Source organism: Nymphalis io, chromosome 17 (genome assembly GCF_905147045.1).
Source record: "Nymphalis io chromosome 17, ilAglIoxx1.1, whole genome shotgun sequence".
In the NCBI taxonomy this organism is placed as follows: Eukaryota; Metazoa; Arthropoda; class Insecta; order Lepidoptera; family Nymphalidae; genus Nymphalis; species Nymphalis io.
In genome coordinates this window covers 1,449,076-1,473,078 of record NC_065904.1, presented here as the reverse complement: position 1 = coordinate 1,473,078, position 24,003 = coordinate 1,449,076, and the positions used below count along the sequence as shown (strand labels likewise).

The window sequence follows — 24,003 nt, the reverse complement described above, 5'->3', positions numbered from 1 at the left end:
CTAAATTTAAATAGATACGTACATTTAATTATAAAAATAAATACATAATTAACTAATTATCGACACGACACATGTATTATATAGAACCTAAACCTTCATAGTTATATGTAATTGGTTTAAAAAAAGCATCAAAGAAGTTTTGATCGTTTGAAAATGGAATATCGCCCGAGTACGAAGGTGGCGCCGCCGGCGTTTTCTCCCGCAGTCTCGCGCTTGCCCTAACCCGGCTCGCCCGTACAGTGAGCGATTGATTTTCACGCGCAAATGTGAAATTGTGACTTGTGTGTGTGGTTGTGTTGTGCTTTTCGAATTTGGAATACTATGATGTAAGTTTTTTAATAATGTTCTTTATTTAATTTGTAACTATTTAATTATTTTAGGTGGATATACTTTTTAAAAACAATTAGATCGGAATTGTTTAAAAAATAAATTTATTTGAAATTGGAATAGCTTACTATTTTTATTAGACGTAATCCAATCAGGCGATCTTTTCTTCTATCTGTCCTATTCTTATAAATAAAAAGTAGGTTTTATACGAATGGCGGGTTTTTTTATTTGCACATATATTATATTTCACGGGTCTAGTAACAACTGATGATCGATTTATTGTAATAATAAACGAATGATTTATTCTAATACCTATGTATGTAGATAACTCTGATAATAAAATTAGCAACAAATAATTAAATTAAAAATATTAATTAGCGTGACAATTAACGATTAAATATTACAGGAACAAATAAATATTTATTACAAATATACCTAAAATTAATAACGGTACATGCTCATTACGAATGACGATTAAAGTTAACAACACTCAATTTATATATATTAAAATAAAGCTGTATTTATATACAAGGATTGTACATAATTACTTTGATATATAAATAAAAAATTTATCGTTTTTAAATGTTTTCATTTGAACGCCATGTTTTTAATTTCATTCTGGTCAATGCGTGTTAAAATTATCCTTTTAAGCCTTTTGGAGATTGCACAATTAATCAATCGGCTTATTATATTTTTATAAATAAAAATTGGGAATATTTTGTAGAGTTCTCGATAAAAGTTTCTTTTAAATATATAATAGATAACATTACATTTATTAAGTAATAATAATTATTTATAATAGTAAAATGTATATAATAGATAGATATGTAAAAATGGTGGTTTGTGGTGGGCTATTATCGCTTGTAAAACTAACAAGCAATGTAATTTTGTTTGTAAATTATTATCAATATATTATAGATCACTTCGTAAAATATACTAACTTCTTCTCTTTCTCTTCTGAGAATTTAAATTTCGAACATTCAATAGAATCACACTTAAGAAACATATATATTACAATGTAATATATTTTTTCAAATGTTCTAGAAGCCTTAATAAAATGTATTAAGACTTTTGTGATTTCATATTCCTCATGGTGTGTACACTTTCTCACTCGTTAACTAGATTAAGTAAAAGAACCGGAAAAATCCGAATTATTAACCAAATTCAGTAGAAAATAAAATATCGTGAATACGTTGAAAAAACTTTTTTAATATGGTAGGTGGGTACGAAGTTTTTTAATTATCGGATTTAGGAGATCAGAACTTAGTCGAGGGTTGGTTTAGGTTCTTTCCGTTACGACAAAGAAAGTAATTTCATGTTATGGCTCAATTCTATGAAATGTTTTCTTTATACACTAATGAAAACATACCATATCATTCGTATGACTAAATCGTTATGTCTCTGGTTGTCCGGTGGTAATTAGTGCGTACATTGTCGAAATAAATTTGGTAGTATGTTTGTCTGTTGAAAGAAAAACTAGTCTTATATAATATGAATTATTTACATTGTTTAAATAACTTAAATACTACCCTTTTATTACTCAATACTACGCATTCGACTCTACTACTTTATTGTAATATTGACAAAAGTTACTTTTCCGATTCCCTGGGAGAAAAATGTTGCATGCCTTTCTGTTGCCAGTGGAGGCAATGAGGGGTGTTACATGTTTTATTTGGAAGTATCTTTGCAGTATTACTCTAGGGTCCAAGTGCTTCTGCAAACGGCATAATGATTGTGGAAAATAATTATTAACTATTTATAATATTATAATGTTTCGTACATGGTACTGGTGGTAGGGCTTTGTGATAGCTCGGTACCACCCATTCATTAGATATTCTACTGCAAAACAGCAATACTTGGTGTTGTTATGTTCCGGTTTGAAGGGTGAGTGAGCCAGTGTAATTACAGGCACAAGGACATAACATCTTAGTTCCAAAGGTTGGTGGCGCATTGGTGACGTAAGCGATGGTTAACAATTCTTACAATGCCAATGTCCACTGCAATCCATGCAAAGGTGACCACTTACCATCAGATGGCCCATATGCTCGTCCACCTACCTATACTATAAAAAATACAAATTTTACAAAGACAGAAGACGTGATAATTTGTTATACATGTGTATGTATTTTTGAATTATTATGTATATAAAAATGTTGTATAGCTGTTTGAGAATAATAGACTTTGACACATTTTTGATAAAACACAACGAACGTAGCATTTATATATGTTTGTTTACCGAGAAGGCTTTCATATTTTTCACTTTGATTAATAAATAACGTTTCCATACAATTATGTGCCATCCAACGGCTTGTATATATTTGTGCCATTGCAATATATAATGAGCATTGGCAGTATCCTATAATTGTTCTTTTTTAAAGTGAAAACTTCTTTAGGCGTATTGCGCTGGTTTATCGTAAGGGATACACTCGTGGCTTCGCGTCACCCCGATATGCTAATGTTAATATACTGAAATCGTTTAAAGTACAAATAATTTAAGTATTGTGGTAATTGATGGGGAAAATAATGATTGTAATTGTAAATACTAACAGTAACATAAATAATATAAGTGTTATTAACAATTATTTATTTAAATTAAGATGTATTAATATTTTGTACCGAGTTTGCGACATACCGTGTATTTTGATGAATGGATAGAATTATTACTTGGCGTAATATAAAAATATAAAAAATTCGACAAATATATTTAACAGTTTCAAGTTTTCACTTCTAACGGCAGTCCCTATGACTGCCTGATTTTTTTATTATATACGTATGCTGACGGGCTAATGGGCTTTCTGATATTAAGTGTTCAAAACCATTTAAACAAATTGGCACAAGGAATATTAACAGTTCCTTACATTGCCAATAAAACACCAACCTTGGGGACTAAGATGGAACTAATTTAAACTGGAAATACTAAGTACTGCTGTTTGGCTGTAGAATATGTGATGAAAGGGTAGTACCTACCTAAAGCCCTACTACCCAGTAAAGTAATAGTAGCAGTGTATTTGATCAAACTGTTTCAACATTGAACAGTATATCATAAAACAAAGTCGTTATATTCTCGAAAAATATTTGTGTATTTTATATAAAATGGATTTGATTGAATTGTAACAAGGTGTGAATATTTTTATGAACTTAAATTTATTCGTATTGGTAACTTTAAACATCTAAAAGTACATATTGAAAATATATAATGAACGTTAGTTTTTCTATTTAATTTTATTCCTTCTAAAATTTTCTCTTTTATAAACGCATTTAGTACATCTATGTATCTTTTATTATTAATTTAATACATAAAATGTACAGATTATATCAGTAAAAAAATACATACGGGGCAAATAGAAATATCTTATGTTTAAAGAAAAAGAAATACACGCTTTGTATGTTGGTTTGCCTGAAGATTAGAGGGCAGGTTCTGTAATGTGAAAAATTATGTATTAAGTGTCAAGTCTTAGTTACAATACGTTAACAATGCGTTTGAACCTTAAATCTATATATGTATATATAATTTGCATAGACATTAATGACATATTTCTGATTGGCTAACTTTTATCGCGTAGATTATACTATTGCGATGGATGTAATTACCGTAACCGTAACAGCCTGTAAATGTCCCACTGCTGGGCTAAAGGCCTCCTCTCACTTTTTTGAGAAGGTTTGGAGCTTATTCCACCACGCTGCTCCAGTGCGGGTTGGTGGAATACACATGTGGCAGAATTTCAGTGAAATTAGACACATGCAGCTTTCCTCACGATGTTTTCCTTCACCGTAAGGCACGACATGAATTATAATCACAAATTAAGCACATGAAAATTCAGTGGTGCTTGCCCGAGTTTGAACCCACGATCATCGGTTAAGATTCACGCTTTCTTACCACTGGGCCATCTCGGCTTTTTGTAAAATTTTTTTTAATTAGCATTATGTCATATACTTGTATTGTTGATCTAGCGACTAGATATACATAAGTATACATTCAATCCACAGGGCTTGAACCCAAGACTTCGAGATCTCCGGATAAAGAAGTTATTGGCTTTTCTTGTTTGAAAGTTGGAAGTGTTTTTTTTATATTTGCCGGGAGGACAAATGACTCTACTCCACCTGATGGTAAGTGGTAGTAAAGTCCAAACGCGACGACGGCCAGTACAGTCGGAAATAATGTTCTGCACTAGCCGCCTTCGCCCTGCCGGCCCGCAAGATGCCTCTGGGTACTGTCTCGTGTCTTAAAGCACGTAAAAACGTTCGTTCGCCGCCTGAACTCTTTCTGGTCGTCGTGGCCGTAATCGGTCAGGTGGACCTCATCATCATTATATTATATATATCCAACCCAGACAATTATCATAATAAAAAGTGAATACATACATCACGATTTGAACGCCGCGTAAAAATCAATTGAAACCAAGCCCTTATATTCAGATTATTATTAAAATTTAATCGAGTATTGGTCCTTTTATTAATAAAATTCAAAAGAGATAAAATTTATATGTCTTGTTCATTGTCATAAAAGTTTTTAGTAAATATCACAGTATTAAAAAAAATACGCTCGATTCAAATTTTGAATTGATTTTAAAAAAACAGTATTTATTTAATGTTTCATATTTAAAATTTGTGATTATACATTGTGCATAGATTACTTTTTGGGATCAATTTGGGTGTTAGATATATAATAAACCGTTGTTCTGGTGGTCTGTAACTTGAACATTTTTTTTTCTTTAGATATTTTTATAAAACATAAATGCAAATTTTTTTATTCGGCACTGGCACCCTTATTATCGACACAACTGTTTGCCAGATCACCCTCAAAATATTTATTGCAATGATAAATTTTCTATATAAGGTATAAAACAAAATCAAACGATAACTTTTTTATTGTTTTTTATCCCTCTTTTGAATAAAATTGGGATATTGCACGTTAATAATATTATAATACTTGACCAAAATTTAAAAAAATATTAAAAAATATAATTAGTCAAGGTACAGACCGCCAGACCAATGGTTTATTATTAATCTAATATCCAAAAGGTAATAGAGTGTATTTTTGTTCTTATATTTTATGACCACCCTTTTATACGGCCGTCGCCGCTTAAACTACAAAGTTCATTCTAGCAAACTATATTGTATTCAAAGAAAACCGTTCTATTTTAAATGTATTATTTTTTTGTTTCGTTCTCTCCACATAAGTTTTTTCCGTGCCTTCTCTGTATTTTTCTATTAATTAGAGTTTGTTAGTTTGATGTGTATTTTTTTATTTCCAGACATCGTTACAATAAAAAGTTTTGAATTGCAATTTTACTTTGTGTTCTGTTTTTCGTGTCAGTTGTATTTCTATTTCTAGCTTGATCTTAGTGGGATTCTTGTAACCTAGGCTGATCTGGGATCGGATAGCCCGTCCATTTTATTATGGATTGCCAGTATAAGTCCCGAGTCCTTGGTAGTCGATATTTGTAGCCTATTAACCAGTTTCTCCACGTCAATAAATTCCATTGTGCATTACCATTTGACAAGGTTACGTCAACTTGAAAGTAGTTGTAGCGATGTGGTAAATCGATCGATTATCAGCTCGTGTTAGTGTAACCTTTGTCGTTTTGAATAGACTTAATACCACCTACGTTTATATAATAGCCCATAGCAATACTAATACATTTTTTGAATAAAGCAAGCTAACGATCCTGATATTGTAAGTCTTGTATATAGATTATACAGCCATATAATTTTTTTTTTTAAGGAATTGGAATTGTAGTCGTATTATGACGAGGCTTCTAATATCTGTGAATGCCTTATTGCTGGGATAAGGCCTCCTCTCCTATTTTTGAAGAGGAGAAGTTTTTTATTTAACGAGGCTTCGTCTAAAATATCTTATTACAGACATAGGTACAAATCGTGACATTTCTTAGCAAAACTATTCAAGTCTCCGTATTCATGGATTTAAATGATACGAAATGTGATGCAAAAACTAGATCCACAAGTCAAAAGCCGATTACCCTTAAAGACAGTATATAAGGTATATATATAATATTTTTGATATTTTTCAACCAAAATAACGGGCTTACTGAAATCTTTATTCATTTACTTACTCTGTACTTATCTTATATTTACGCTATAAATTAAACATCTTTATGAGCTAGCTGATAATATGCGCCCGTATTTCGCCTAATCTCTCTCAAGGGACTTTTAGGTCAAGTACATTTATTAGAGGCGTAAGCGGGAAATGATTGATCTTATTTAAGATTGAATACAATATTATATATTGAATTCCATATTACTCAGAATGTTAGTAAAATGAGAAGTGAATGTATTTCATAATCTGTATATGTATAATGTATTTTCATATGTTTATTTATACTGCGCGTCACATGTACGTTACATTTTGATAGATAACAAAGAATCGTTACCATTTTAAATTTAATCTTAAAATTGCAAATATTTATTTGTTATTAAATCATTAAATGAACTATTACTGAAAAAAATTAATTAATAGGCCAATACATATTAAAATTTTAACTACAATTTAACTTCCATAACTTTATTAAAATTATATAAGTTAGACTAAAGAGAAATGGTTTTTTTTTTTCATAATAATAAATCTTTATCTATTACACTTATACACATACACTTTTTATTGTCACATTTAGTTCAAAACACTTAAGCTCATTATGGCAATATAAAGTCATTTAAAATTTGCTAATATCAATTCGATTCAATTTCTTTATTTCGAACTTGGATAGATACATATAATGGCAAATAATAAAATGTACAAACAACGTCACAATAAATCTTCTTATAATCGTAGGAAAAAAAAACACTTCGTTGTATCCAACTCGCATCGAAATAATAATAAAATGTTTAATTGTTAAATCGCCCCCGCCAACGCTTTCACTTTATAATGTTAACAAAGCCTTTATATTCTGAGGCTTTATAACTCATATCAACTCGTGACCTCAGTTATCTATACTCATTTTCCTGAAAGGCTCACTCGTATTTTTACTAAGGCTTGTTCATCTTATTTCCTTTATAATATTTTTTATCTTAATTCGATTTCAAAGGAGTAATTAATTAAGAAAAATGTTCTCTTATCAATAAATATTTTTATAATTCAAACAAAGTTTAAGAATTAGTACTTTAGCCTTTTAATTATTTTCAAATGGTTTCTTTTTCTTAAGATATTAATTAAAATATAATGATGTTTTATCCTTCGCTTGTTTATTTAACCGATTAAAAATATTCTGAATTTGGTGTTTTTTTTAATGTATTCTTTGTAAAAGAGTTGTCATAATAGATTAAAAAAAATGTACACTATATTTTTAAAAAATGTAAAGATAAATACAATACATACTCAAAGTACGGTGCGCACTTACTGAGTTCCTTTTGAATTAGTTCAATGCAAGCAGTCACAAATCACACTAATATTATACCACTATACATAAGATCTTGAGATGGACTCATTTACGAGTCTGCCTATATAAATATAACGTGATTGGCTGTAGGCGGTCATTGCTACTCAATAATAATAATATCCTGGGACATTTTTTCACATACGGCCATCTGATCCAAATTAAACTTGTACAGAGCTTGTACTATGGAAACCAGACAACTGATATGCTACATATACTATTTTTCTTTTGTAAATACATACTTATATAGATAATTACACCCAGATTCAGGATAAACGGATATGTTCTTGCACACAAATATCTGTCCCGAGTGGGAATCGAACCCACAACCTTCGGCGTGAAAGGCAAGCATCCGCTACTCAATTCTTCATCCATTGTAAATGAATGTTATAAAAATCAGTGTGCATTAAATAGCTTTAATTTTTTTTTAATTTTGAATTAATAAAAAATACTTAAAAATGCACACGTGTGATTACTATCCGGGAAGCAGCGAAGTTGAAATAAGATTGGCTGTTTTTACATCATCCGCTCTGTCTCCGGGAAATAAACTGAACGGTAACTTCACGTACAATTCACCAGCTTAGTAAAAACCAACGATCTTGACAGCGAGCTGTCAACCACTGAGTTGCCAATCGCGCCATCCGAATACGCCCAATTCAATTAGATTTAACGTTCCGATCTTCGTTCGCCGACAAATGTATTATATACGTGAATAAAGACATCGTTCACACTTTTTGAAAAAAAAGACCTTATTCAATTACTCATTATGCTATCTTTTCACGTCACAAATCACTTAAAATAAATCTTCCTCAGGGCGGAAAAATGAGAACCAGTGAATTATATACTATACATTGAATATATTGTTTGAATATATGATTAATTTTAATAAAAAAAAAACAAATACTCCTTATATTATTAAGACAGCATGACGATAGCGCGAATTAAAATACTATTAACGCCATCTATTGGTGAAATTTATGAAACATACGTGTATATATTTAAGAATAAATAAATTAATAAATATGACATTAAAATTATATTATGACATTAATCCACTATCCATACATGTATATAGTGTAGGTATTGAGTAGGTGTTTCAAACATGTGGTTGTGTCTGTGTGTGTGTACACACACGGTCTGCATTACAACTGCACACCAGCCGCAAAGTTGCAGTCGGTGTGCAGCCGTTAGAACCCTACTTAGAACTGTCTGCAAACAGATGTTTGCAGAGAGAGTAGAATAATATATGTATATCTATACCTATTCTACTAGAATATTTTATTCTACTCAAGAGTAGCAGGAGTAGGCCTTTGGCCTGTTACCTTATGATGATGTAAATAGTATTCTACGGTATATAATGATACGATATAGGATATTATAACGGGTACGCAAATTAAAAAAAGAAATAGTGTCGAACACACCAGATATTAATGAATAAGAATTATTTTAGCTGAAAATATTTAATCTCATAATGTCGCCTCTAATTAGCTAAATGCGAAAATTCTTCGGTCTCTAAAGTAATTATTTTCCGACGTCATTACGCAAAGATATTTTTTTACGTCACGCGCGAGTTTTTCGTCAAAATTTCGGAATGACACGAATATCATGTTAGTTAACTTACTGATAAGAAAAAAAAACGGTTTTTGTCTTTGTATGTTTTTATGTTATTACAAAAAAAACTGGTTTTTCATTTTACGAGCTTTTAATTATCTACATATGTGGTGGTGTAGTTTTAATGTAATCCTATAAAACTTTGTAGTAGGGCTTGATCCTTTTTTGATCTTTTTACTTGGTGGCTTTGTGCGAGCCTGTCTGAGTAGGTATCACCCAGTTATCACATATGCTACCGCCAAACAGCAATAATCAATATTGTTCTGTTCCGGTTTGAACAGTGAGTGAGCCAGTGTAACTACATACACTAGTGTAGGAACATAATATCATAGTTCTCAAGGTTGGTAGCACCTTGGCGAGGAATTAGTAATGTTTCTTACTGCGCTTATCAGTATTCTGGGGGATTTTTGTTTTAGTAATAGCATTCTGATGTAGTTGGTAGTCCCCTTAGATTGCTTGATATATTTCCATTGTAAAATGCGAAAATGTCAACGACGAAGTCTTATTTAACTTCACAAGTATAATTTGTTTTTTTCTTTCTTTTGTTTCGTCAAGGACACGAAGCAACGACCTAACGCGTTATGCTGAATTGTATTACATGACATTGAGAATATGACATAATTTTTTTTTTAATATTTTAATGTTCGTCAAAACATTTTTCGGTTCGTTAAATTGTAGACGTATTTAAAATGTGAATTGCTCTCGGGTGCGATGGCTCTCGAAATTTTCTGCATATTTGTACTTCGTGAAGAATTTAATTAAAATAAAATATAATAAAACAAAACAATTTAATAATCAAAATAAATTTATCGCGGCATTCGAAATGTATAAAAAAAATGTTGGAATACTTTGATCATTTTCCAAACCATTGGACGTCGTGTTCTAATATGGATCTGTACAAAAATAACAGTATTTTTGCAGCCATTTTGTACCGGCTCATATTTTTAGCCGACTTACAAAAATGAGGTGTTATTGGATATTTCTTTATATGTTCACCGATTTTGAGCCGATTGATATAGTTTCTTTTTAATCAAGCGGTTATATTTTGAGGGATTCATTTAATTTGAAAAACAAATTCTATCCCTTAAGAGTGGAATAACTTGATCGGTACATCGAAAAAATTCAACGACATTGTCTTAAAGAACTTTAATGTAAGGGATTAAAGCTATATTTCTCGCAAAATTATCTTTTTAATTCATTAATGTTTCCTTATACCGCATGAAACTGTTTCACACCGGACACATACACAACAGTGTGTGTATGAATAAACGTTATACGATACAGTAACATGCCTGTATGTTTTATGCAATGACAGCATAAAAAACATTAAAATATATAGTATCAAATTATTTTATAAATGATATTCTACTATATTCAAAGGACCGCATTATACATAAATAATTTTCATAACAATCAATACTTGAAAAATCAATACCATTTACAGTATACACATACAGGCTATCTTTTTATGTGGGGGTAATGACCCTTTTTATAAACTAGAAGTTTCCATTCATGTAACCAACTCGTTTGTGTTAAACACTTAAATATTAACTGAGAAATCTTAGACTTATTCCTATTTTAAAGTACAGCTAATTTTAAGCCGCAGCGAGTTCTGAACCAACTAATTGACTAACTTTTTTATATTAACTGAGTGTTCATTATTACGGTTAAAGTTTACTATACATTTATTTAATCGAGAAAATTCTAAGCCGTCTTAATAAAATGAGTAAGCGTATAGTAAATAAAACTATGAAAAACTTTAAGGAACGTGTATTTACGAAAGTTCACCAGAACACTTTTTAAAATATTTATATAGTCATCTGTATAACTTAATAGCTCGTAATGTTTTTACTGTAAAATAAGAAAAATACCTCAATTCTTATTTTTAATGCCTTGTCTGGTTTTTCGATTACATCGTAAATGCGCCATTAACCTTTATAACTATAAGATGCTATATTCCATACCTCTATAGTTACAATGGCTGACTCATCCTTCAAACAGGAATACAACAATACTGAATATTGCTGTTTGATTAAATTCCTGGGACATTATTCACACACGGCCATCTGATCCCAAGCTAAGCAGAGCTTGTACTATGGAAACCAGATAACTGATATACTACATATACTATTTTTCTTTTCTAAATACACCCAGACTCAGGACAAACAGACATGTTCATGCAAACAAATGTCTGTGCCGACCACAACCAACCAACCATACCAACTGGCCCGTTAAACCCGTTTGGGGGTTAACTATGTGATGAGTGGGTGGTATCTACTCAGACAGGCTCGCACAAAGCGACCAAGTAAATAGACCAGAAAAAGAATCATCGGTTTATGTACTATCTCCATACAAAAGATCACGCGGATCCATATCTACCAGAGGGACAAATCAACGCACACACAAACAAATATGGCATTGTCCTCCTAACTGAATTTCCGCCAAGGTCGTCAGTCGTAAAGTCTGGCCTATGTATGAGATATCATATACAAAAGTATTTAAGTACTCATCTTTATATGACGCCAATCATACACGAATAGAAAGAGATCAGAAATTTCGTGAAAGGCACATCCAATAATATTTAATGACTTAACAAAAACAACGCGGTAATGTCACATTAAAAAAATAATGACTCACGAATCATGTACACAGAACGAAATTCGTTACAAAACTTTCATGATTTTTAAATGTTCTAAGTTCATCCATTGTAATTACTTGTTAAAACTCCATTACGAACTGATTGAGACGTTTCGTTTATCAAACTATCAAGTGGAAGTCTTATTAATGATCGTTCAGCGTTTTTGATTGCGTGATGCTGTTGAAAGTTGCCCAAGATTAATTGCCTTAGCGTTTCACTGAAATTACAATCATCGGTTTTCATTTGGTGGGAGTTTTTCGACTGTTCTTTGAATATGATCAGAGGAAAATTTCAAGGTCAAATTGATGTGCCACGTCGTGAATCAAAGTCAAAACCTTTTTTTTTTTTTTTATGTATAAGCAAGCGCTTGACTTCTATCAGACCTGATGGAAAGTGATGATACAGTCTAAGATGGAGCACGCTTGACTAGAAGATGCCTATTCACTCTAGACTAGAAGGTGGTGGGGAAAACGGGGAGGCTATTCCAGATCTTGTTGTGCGTATCAGAAACGAGGAAGCAAATCGTTTCGTACCTTTATTCAGTTTAGAAAATACACCTATTTATTGTATCGGAACTTAGATTTAATAAGAGCCGGTGAAATATAATCAGCGAGATTTATTATTGAAGGATATCCTTTTATACCATAGGTGTGTTATATTAAAAGTGATTAGTTTTATTAGTAAGCCTTTCTGCAAAGAATAATTATATTATTAACTCTGAAGACATAACTACAAGTTGAGTAACTTTTACTTGTTCATGGCATTAACAGTATTTACGTCATAATTTCTATCATCAAGGATGGATAGAGAGATCTCCTTAGAATTTATTTACTCTTTTTTTTTGACAGAAAAACCCAATAATCAATCCAATCATGATGATAATGATGAATTATCCCGAGTTCCTGGGTTTAAATTCCAGGTCGAGCCAAAATAAGTTATTGGTTTTTTCTGTCAAAAAAATCTCTATAGCAACCTGGAGTCTGGAAGTTGGAAATGCTTACACTCCCATGCTTCTGAAAGCACATCCGTTGGTCCCGCGCCTGAAGTCTCCGGTCGTATCGGATTTGCCATCCCATCGGAATCTGAGAGTGCATCTATGTTTATGGCACACACTTTTCCATTATTATATATGTAGCACATATAATAATGCACAAGTGTGTGTATTGTTGTATGTATTTGTTTAGTGTATGCATTTGTCTAGTCTCCTTTGAGATTGGCCACCTTGCCGAAATCGGTCAGGAAGACATCAAACAGAGTTATACGTGACAAAATTTCTCGAAGTTAAATTTCTTTGTCCGTGATTAGACTATAATTTCAAGGTCGAATTTGATTCAATGTAATATTTTACGTTTGAGTGAAACTCTCCTGACGCAGTAAGATACAGGAATTTCTCATTTAATATAGTAAGTTCTGCGTGAAGCAATGCAACGTGCGCTGTCATTGAATTTATTCAATCAAAGTTACACTTCATTTTTTGTGAATGTGAGTGCAACATTATATTTATACAACGTTTGAGTTAAGTTGCTTTTGAAGCATAAGGGATTTAATTTCCGTTACGTATGACGTCAGGTTATTTTGCGGGTTGCGGATTTTAGTAGCGCGAGCTTTTTTTTTTTTTTAATTTTCGATAGTGGTGACATCCATACGAGAATTCGGTTGCGGTTCTAGCGTGCGTGTAAGTTAATTTAGTCGGTGGTCTGACGCGAGCTTTGAATGAGAAATTGGTTATTTCGAATTGGATTTACGTTACGAATATTTTCTGTTACAAATTGACGGGCCGGTTGGCGTGGTTGGTAGATACTTGCCTTTCATGCCGAAGTTTGTCGATTCGATTCCCACTCAGGACAGACATTTGTGTGCATGAAGATGTCTGTTTGTCCTGACTCTGGGTGTAATTATCTAATAAGTATGTATTTACAAAAGAGAAGTAGTATATGTAGTATATCAGTTGTCTAGTTTCTATAGTTCAAGCTCTGCTTAGTTTGGAATCAGATGGCCGTGTGTTAATTATGTCTTAGGATATTATTATTTTTATTATGATTTATCTACCGTTGAATGTAATAAGATAGAAACACACTCTAAGTTTCGGAATTATTTCCTTTAACTGTTTGTTATATTAAATTTTAATCAAAATATTAATAAATCATATATAATGTTATATTAAAATACTATGTTTATGATTAAGGAGTCATAAGCAAGTAATAAAAATAACCAAGCTATGAAGGTATTTTTGTATGTGATATGAAATTTCATAAAAACAATTTTTTATGTTATGTAGTATGTTATTCCAACGTGGACGGAGAGAGAGGAGTCATTTTTTAAGTCCAGAAACTTTAGAAGCGAACGTTGCAAAATCTTACTGTACAAGATTTGTAAATATTCAAAATGTGTAAACAAAAGTCAACACTATATATATTTATATTAAGTACCTTTAACTTATTAATAACCAATTCTCACATTTACCGGTTATTTATTGTTTTTTTTTAATTCATTAATTATTAATATTAATTTTAAAAGTAGATAAATATAGATTTTCACACTTAAATTCAAATCGATAGTCGTCAGTAGAGGCGAATATTTATAACATGAAATTATTTAAAAAAAAAAAATCACGTAATTAAAAATCCTTGCTTTATCCGTGTGAATTTAAAACGGATGGTTAAATAAATTCAGTCTTATCACAGTTGAATTAAACTCTCATATGAATATTAATTGAAATGGAAGTAAATATTCTCTAACTACATTCAGTTACAACGGCAAGTCGAGCGTACTAAATCAAATGTTAAATTTAGCTCAACTGTCCACGTTGATTGCTAGCCTAATGTTAATTATGTATATTGCTATATATACACTGATACATTTAAAAGATATAATATTCGTTTGTAATTCATACACTCTGAAACTATTGAGCCGATTTGAATAATTGTTTTACCATTAAAAATCTTCTTTATCCGGAGTTAGGACAGAATATATTTTATTTTAATAATAATAAATCTCCCAGGTTCTAACTGAATTTCACGAATACAGACAGAGGAAGCCGCGGGCACAGCTAGTATAAAAAGAAGCTGCAACAACACTGACTTCGCGTAAACCGTCGTACTAATGACTGTTTTATTCCTATTGTTTTTGTTTTTGTCTTTAGAATCAACTTATTGATGATGTAATGAGAGAAATTGGTGCAGTCGCCTACTATACAGACGTTGTGTAAGTTTAGTAAGAACGTGAAAAAATATTTTATTTCCAAATTAACCATAGACAAAGCATATTAAAGAGTACAAGATCTATTTATAAGCGAAATGCCACTTATCACGAGATCTTATCTATCCGTCCGATTGACTTGAAATTTGTCACAGTTACTCCTTCCATTCCTCCTTCACTAAGAACGGATTCCATTCAAATTCTTCTCAAAATACATTTTTCTTCTTATCTACCTAATATATAATACAAGTTTGTATATTCTTTGGTTTCTATTCAATGTAAATAAATTTAAATATATGTCGAATAAAAAATAAATAAATAAAACAATACATAATACTGTCACATAAAATTGACATCGGCTGAAAAGGGTTCGCTCGACAATCAATACTGACTGGTGTTGAGCTCGATAAAATTATTGTTGAGGCGTGGGAGGAGCGAGTATTATATAAATAGAATATATTGATTTATAAATTATATATATATATATTAAGACATATTATTTTATCAAAGGCTTTTAATAGCTGGTAACATTAAATATTGATACGAAACTTTTGCTTGGTCGTACCACCCACTCATCAGATATTGTACCACGAAACGGCTATACTTAGTATTTTTACGTTCTAGCTTGAAGGGTGAGTGAACCATTACATAACGTTTTAGTTCCCATGGTTTCTGGTGCAAGGACAATGTAAGGAACGTTGGAGATACAGCATTCTTCATACAGCGCCAATGTCTACCTATTTCATAAAACAAAAGCTTTCCGAAATCGTTCAAGTTCTTCTGACCATCATGAGAATAATGCCACATGAATGAATTAAATGCAAAGTTACTAACATTTTGGCGTGCAGATTTTACTGAGAACAACCAAAAAAGAACGTGGTTGCAATAATAAAAAAACAATCTCCAATTGAAGTAACTTAATAACTTAACTAAATAATCGTCGCTTCGTACTAACTCATTACCATTACAATTAATGAATCGTATTTGTAGTGTATATTTATTTAATACAATGAGTATTAGTATAAGTAAATGAGAAACTTTTAGTACATTTGTTGAATATACTAAATGAATTTAATGATAATTTGAACGTTCACCTGAATATTACTAAAACACATAATATAACTATTATATTACGAATACTTTAGTGGTGGTAGAGTACCACCACTCTAATATCTACCGTTACTTAGTGGTACCTACCACCCACTCATCAGATATTCTACCACAAAACAATAGTACTTGGTATTGTTGTGTTCCGGTTTGAAAGGTGAGTGAGCCAGTGTAATTGCAGGCACAAGGAACATAACATCTTAGTTCCCAAGGTTGGTGGTTCATTGGTGATGTAAGCGATGGTTATCACTTCTACTAATGCCAATGTCTATGGGCGCTGGTCGCCACCTACCATCAGGTGGCCCATAAACTCGTCCGTCTTCCTACTCAATAAAAATAAAAAAAAATATTTAAATGAAAAGTGATGATGAAATAATCTTCTGCTTCCTGCTTCCCCCTTCCTTCTTAAGTCCACGCGAGCTGGTTCTCGATGTCACTGCCTAACTGTGACATCAATTCCATCGCGAACAAAGAAATTTGGCAACTCCTTTCTTTGTCGCACTTCCAAAAAATGGAATTCCTTACCAGCTCACGTGTTCCCCTCCTCTTACAACCCGGGTTCCTTCAAACGAGGCGTGAAGAGGCATCTTGCGGGCCGGCAAGGCGAAGGCGGCTAGTGCAGAACGTTTTTCGCGTCTGTACTGGCCGTCGTCGCGTTTAGACTATACTACCACTTACCATCAGGTGGAATAGAGTCATTTGCCCTCCCGGCGAATATAAAAAAAAAACTCTTAAATAACTTCCACGGTTACTATAGTTGACAATCTATCAAACTGTTATGAGTCCATTGACACGTATTGTTTGATGTACTCTCCATTGCGTAAGTCAGAAAAACAATGAAATCCTACACCACCACCACCATGCAGAATCAACGGCTTCACGTGCTTTCCAAATACAAGTTCAAAGCTACTGGGCTACTGAATTGCCTTATACAGAAAAATTACCATTTAGCCCTAATGATCTGCGGTCTTATAGTTCAACCACTACACCAATAATGTTTCTTATCAGTTTTCTCATGTAACTAGATAAAACAATAAATGCTTCTCGTACTATATTGGTTTCAGTAATTACTTCTCGAGGCTCGGACAATAACCTTACAATATTACAGCTGATATTCGAGTATAACTTGATTTGTTTTATATCACCATTATATTAAATATAATATGTTATTTTATTTATAACTAGCGCTTTACGCGCCGCTTTGCTCGTGTCATAATTCAGAATCGCTAATTCTTCAACAATGAAGGATTTTAAAACACAAACATTCATCAAATTTATTGGTTAACAACAACAACAACACTACCTTAGTAGTAAAATTTTCAAAATCCTTTCTTAGTGCTAATTTAGTGTGTAAAAGTAACCCGTATCAAAATGTTCATAGTTTTAAGTTTAGTAGTTGGGCTGTGAATTTATATGACAGGCAGATATTCTCGTATATAATGGGTGGATAGGTAAGTATACTTGCAGGTCACCTGATGATAACTGGCCACCACCATCCATAGTGAGTGCTGAAATAATTATTTATTATTATTTTATTTATCGCTAATGCGCCACTAGCTCACTCACCCTCTAAACTGGAACACAACAATACTAATTAGAAGTTTAGCAGTAGACTAAATGTTTAAGAATGGTAATAACCCAGACGAGTTTGTGTGAGTGAAAAAGCCCTACCACCAAGTGACATAATACAAATACCACGTAACTGTTCTACTATATTATACACCAGTCTGCGTATTTGGCTCCTGATCAGTTCTTGGACTATCAGGGCTATTTATAAATAAACTATATTTCTTCAGTAAAATTACAATTTTACTAAAATGGTGTCGAATGACAATATTCCGCGCAATTATAATGTCACTAGTTTTGTTTTTTTATAAAATTGGTAGGTGGACGTACAAATGAACTACCTGTTGGTAAGTGTTCACTACCGTCCATAGACATTGACAAAGTAAGAAATATTAACGATACCTTACATCGCCAATGGGCCACCAACTTCGAGAACTAAGATGTTATGTCATTTGTACATGCAGTTATTATTATTAGTTATTAATATTTGATATGTGAGTGGTACCTACAACAAAGCACTACCACCAAGTAACTTTAATAAAATCCGTAATCCGTAACAGCCGGTGAATGTCCCACTGCTGGGCTAAAGGCCTCCTCTCCCTTTTTGAGGAGAAGGTTTGGAGCTTATTCCACCACGTTGCTCCGGTGCGGGTTGGCGGAATACACATGTGGCAGAATTTCAGTGAAATTAGAAACATACAGGTTTCCTCACAATGTTTCCCTTCACCGTAAAGCCCGAGATAAATTACAATCACAAATTAAGCACATGAAAATTCAGTGGTGCTTGTGCCGGTTTGAAACCAAGATCATCGGTTAAGATTGACGCGCTCTTACCACTGGGCCATCTCGGTTTAATAAAATGGCTAACTATAATATAAATTATGAGTAAAAAAAAACATTGTCTGGCTAAAAAAATGTTTACGCGAAATTTTATTACGTCGAATCTCCGCTCCAGATAAACGAGAGAAATATTTGGAAACATGCCCAATGACACGTACTATCTGTTTTCAATATCACCGAGAATGTCTAAAACTAGATGACACTGTTTTTCCAACTAACAATACCTTTATTTCAGCTTTATTGAATTTGATGTGCGTTTTTATTTAGCCATATTTTTGATTAAAACATCACTAGGCTTAGGTATTTTATTATTTTCAAATCTTTCTTTCATTATGTTATTTCATGGTGACACACACAATATTTTGTGATATTTTACACCCAACAGAAACTACATAGACAATGTGACGGAAATGTAAAATGGTACATGAGTAATACACTCGTATCTCGTAAAACAAGTGAACGGCTATGTTATGGCGTACACGACATTGTATTCACCTCTGTAAACGTGGGTGAAGTACCCACGTGGGTGAAGATATTAACAGGCTGTTACTGACTTACTGATGATATATATATGTTGCAGAATTACGTCTGACTAAGTTTCTGTTGAAGGTGATAAACCTTCAAAGTATCACATTTGAACTCGGTACCTTTGTTAAAACTTCACGCGTTCAAACCAATGAGCCACTCTCATCTTCCACTCGTAAAAAGGCCTGCAGTCTATTATTTAAATGAAAATTATTTAATATTAACGTCAATAATGGAACAAAATGAATAATAAATTGAAAAATGAAATGAAACGTATAAAGAAATAGAAAATTAAATAACAGCCTGCTTGTTCACGCAAAGCTAATATTATGTTTTATTGACTTTTATTCAAACTATAATCATAAATGCCAAAAAAAGAAAGTCTGTTACGCTTTCACAGCTAGAACATTGCACCAATTTTGATGAAAATTGTTATGAATCATGCTTGAACCCCGATGGAGTACATAGGCTACTTTTTTATAACAATCTCTCCTAACGCAAACATCTCTCACCCTTACCTTACATGCGGATGAAGCCGCGGGCGAACGCTAGTTTTTAAATATAATTCAAACGAGAGAATATATTATTATAAAAACCAGCGGGCGTGTGCTAATAAAATATTTATCCTGGAAATGTTTTGATTAAGCTCTTTTATTTGATACGAAAAAGTTTCATTAAAAAAATAAAAATAAAGGACCTTATTTCATGTAGAGGCTGCTGAGACTTTATTCTGACGTCATAATGCATAATCAAGACGCTTCTAATGCTTTGTAAAATTGTGACATATAGTTTAGGAGATATACAGGCACAGATGTACATACATACATAGCTTGCCGTCGTTCCAACTTTTTGGCTTTACGTGCTACAAGTTTGTTACATATAATAAATACATGCCTCTCTGTTATAGTGGTATGGTGGCAGAGTTGGTGGCATAAAAAATGCACTAATAAATGACAAATATCACAATTTCGTTTTTATTTACAAAGTAACTGCTTGACGTATTAATCATGTAATCTACTAACTATTACAAAAATTTAAACAACTAGAAAATATATTTACTAACATTATAAATGCAAAAGTGTATTTATTTGTTTGTTACGCTATAACGTCTTAATAACTCAACCGATCAGGTAACTTTGCATACAACGTGTATTAATAGTCCAGTTAGATGTGATAAAAAAGACCTTTGATTTGCAAAAGGTGGTATAGTAACAATTTTTAAAATATGTCGCTTAGGTTTGCACTCTGATGAAAACTCAAAGCTTGGGACCTTGAGGAGTTGTAGCTCGACTATATTTTCGATTGTACAGCTAATAATGTTCAATACAAACTTGAAGATAATAAAACTTCACAACTTTTTCGTTGTTTGTAAGAAATCCGCACTGAAGAGACTAGTAGGGATAGAGAAAAGGACATGGAGTACGTAACACATGTGCTCTTTCCCACACGTAGGCGAAGCCGTGGGCAGAAACTAGTTTCAAATAAGCAATTCATTAAGCGAGCACTTACGATAGAGCTATCATACTCGAAGTTGGTGTAAAGAAGTTCATTGCCGTTTAATAGTCCGCACTCTATTATGGACTTTCAAGGAATTTTCGGACTTAATATACGGACACGTTTTCGAGTGTCCATAAAAATGATTCATCTCATCGTAAACTTTCGCCATTAGTAGTCGTTCGTCGACGAATCAGTTAAACGACTTCACTATCTAAGTTGAAAATAATGAATTCAGTTATTTTTCTTTTGTTTTTTTTTGTAATGAAAAAAAAAATAAAAAAAAAATTAAAGAGCCTGAATTTTCTCACTGGAGTCTATTCTTGGGTAGAAGTTTTTGAGCATATTCAACCACGTTGCTTGGGTTGATTGCATGCATGTGGCTCATTTACAACGCACGTTTCGCTGTTAAGCAAACAAAAAATCAGTGGCGCGTGTCTGATAAAAAATTAAAAATAACAGTTTACTATTTCAAATACTTCATTATAAGTACATACAAACAATGTCTACAAGATGCTTTAGGTATGCATGAGCTGATAGAATATAGAAATAATAATATACTATTTAAAAAAAAAAATGACGGTCGTGATACTTGAAAAATGACAATGACAAGTGTAGTCTTATTAGCCTTATGTACGTTCAAATACATCAAGTTAGCAATCAACGCAGACAGTTGAGTTAACATTGAACTTAACATTTGATTTACTACGCTCGCTTGCCGCATCTAGTTACAGAATAGTTAATATTCATCTCAACATATACTTCCTTACTTATACCCGTTGCTTAGCGGCTGCTTAGTTAAACACTGAGTTCACCCTTGCTGTCATTATTGATTTGACATTCCAAAGAAGAAGACACAGCATTGTTTGAGTAATGACTCGCTAAGCATTTATAATTTAACTAGATGATATATCTTAGTTCACGTTTTTTTGTCTTTCTAAATCGCGCTGCCTTGATTTTTTATAATAAGTATATGTAATTATGCTTACGGCAGTATTATATGGAACATATTTCTTCATCATTCTTCATATTAAGGTCCATCGATTACTTCGAGCGTAAACAAACAATCCGACGAGACGAGTGAACGAAAGGTTTCAAGGTCGAATTTCAGTGGTACGTCATAATGTGATATTTTTTTCTTTATATTATAAAATTATATTAGGATACTTATCAAAATAAGTAATCTCGAAAACAATTCAAAGTTTTGAAATATTAATAACAATTTTATTATTATACAGTTTTATGTATCAGTATTGCAATTATATGTAAATTATGGACTTATTCACTGTTATTTATAACAAATAATTTTATTATATTCGCTATATCATATAGTATATAATATGTTTATATACGTATATAAAGACTATGTTTTTAATTAAACAATGTGTATTCAAGCGAACATGTAAAACATCTATCACACTGAGCCTCGATGCTTACGCATGCCGTCAAGAAAGCAAATTTCATCTAACAGACTTATCGGCGTCATTTTCCCCCTTTTTCCCTTAATACAATTCGAACCCTCTAGTTTGGCATTCATTTTGTATCGTTCAATTTCGCTTATATACATACATATGTTTATATCTAATAACAATACGAGCAAATTGTTGAATTTGTTACTATTTTATTGTAAATTAATTTATGTTTCGAAATTATTCGTTGAATATCTGGAATTCGTAACTATATTGGAAAGTTTAATTTTCTCTGCGGAGTAAATGGAGAATGCCAAATAAAGAAATTACAAAAAATGTGTTTTATTTTTTACGTAAATATTTTGTACCTAATATAAATAAATTTATGACAATTTTGAACGAAATAGTCGAAATAATACACCCGGAATATTTTATACAGCAACTTACTTTGCAAACCAACAAACAATTTTTACTCCCAAATTTAGGGGGGAACTCGTTTTTATATTTATTGTTAGCTGAAATAGTTACTATTTTTTGTTGTGTCACCTAACCGGTTTTTTATATCATGCGGAACGTTGTTCTGAAAATCCTTATTGAAGAATAATTGTTCTTTTAAATTATGATACTTAACTTTGTTCTGTATGGGTATTATTTGACAATGCCTAAAAATGTTACGTTCATCAACTTTTGCTTTAATTTTAATGTTATCAGGTAATATGTTTTTTAAGATTTTAATTTGCAAACGATAATTTTTTTTCTAGATACGATTTGTCAGTTCGTCCATAACTACTTAGCCCATATGATATAATTGAATTAGCCATCGCGTTATAAAGCATTAACCTTGTTTTATAGTTCATTTTTTCTTTATACTGTATATATTTGCCAGAAATGCTCTTAACTTATCACATATATAGTCAATGTGTTCATGCCAGGTAAATGCTATCAATGATTAAACTTAAGTATGTGTGCGATGAAACAAAATCAATAGGGACTTAGCACTTGATTTGTGGTCTATGTAAGCACACGTGATCATGAGCCATAATGTCTTTTTCAATTACGCTTTTGGAGATTAATTTAGGCGAATGAATGTGCACCAATTTTGTTTTACGTGCATTAATTACTAAGCCATTATCATGACACCACCGAATTAAGCTACCAAAATCTTTTTGAAATAGAGTGAGAGCTTCATTTACATCTGAAGCTGCAATTAAAATGCAAGTATCATCGGCATACTGATAAGATAGAAAAGATAAGACGAAATGAGCAATGTCTAAAATATTGCTCATTTCGTTGACATATGCAATAAAATCCAAAGGCCCAAGCACAGACCCTTGCGCTGTTCCTTCAGTGACCTTTGTCGGGATACTATAGCTATCACCTATTTAAACACGATAGCTTCTATTAGAAAGGTAATTCTCACACCACGTTAAAAAAGATTCTCGTGTTTTTTTAATCTTTGTATAAGCTGTGTGTGATTTAAAGTGTCAAATGCGTAAGAAAAATTAATGAACATAGCGAGGACAGTTGTTTTGTATGATTGATGACATATGTTATGATTGTTACAGAATTGACGTTATTTGTAAGATTATGTAATTTGAAAATCAAAATCAAACCAATCAGCCGGAGTAAACTATCAGATAGATGTGGTTTAGATTTTCTTCGAAAAATAGCCTTGAAATAGTGGTTTTGTTGGAAATTTGTCTTTTAAATTTAAACTGTCGTTGTGTGCTTAGTTCAGTATTGAGTTGCAAAAGTATCTTTCATCCTTTATTTTCACACAAACCACTGAATGATATTGAATTTAATTCTAAACAACACATACATACACACCATACATGATCTTGGTATTGTTGTGATCCAGTTTGAAGCGAGAGTGAGCCACTGTAATTACGGGCAC

The 24,003-nt window shown here is 32.2% G+C and overlaps 1 protein-coding gene across 3 annotated transcripts in view; it reads left to right on the top strand.

Annotated features, from left to right (window-relative positions):
- The first annotated feature begins 222 nt into the window (after positions 1-222).
- Positions 223-24,003, top strand: part of LOC126775011 (zwei Ig domain protein zig-8-like) — a 199,830-nt gene continuing 176,049 nt past the window's right edge. For 2 of the 3 annotated variants that reach the window (XM_050496725.1, XM_050496726.1), the window contains exon 1: positions 229-326. The gene's annotated coding sequence lies outside the window, so the exon portion shown is untranslated. Of the gene's footprint in view, positions 327-24,003 lie in introns of all 3 variants that reach the window. The other variant, XM_050496724.1, reaches the window with a different exon arrangement.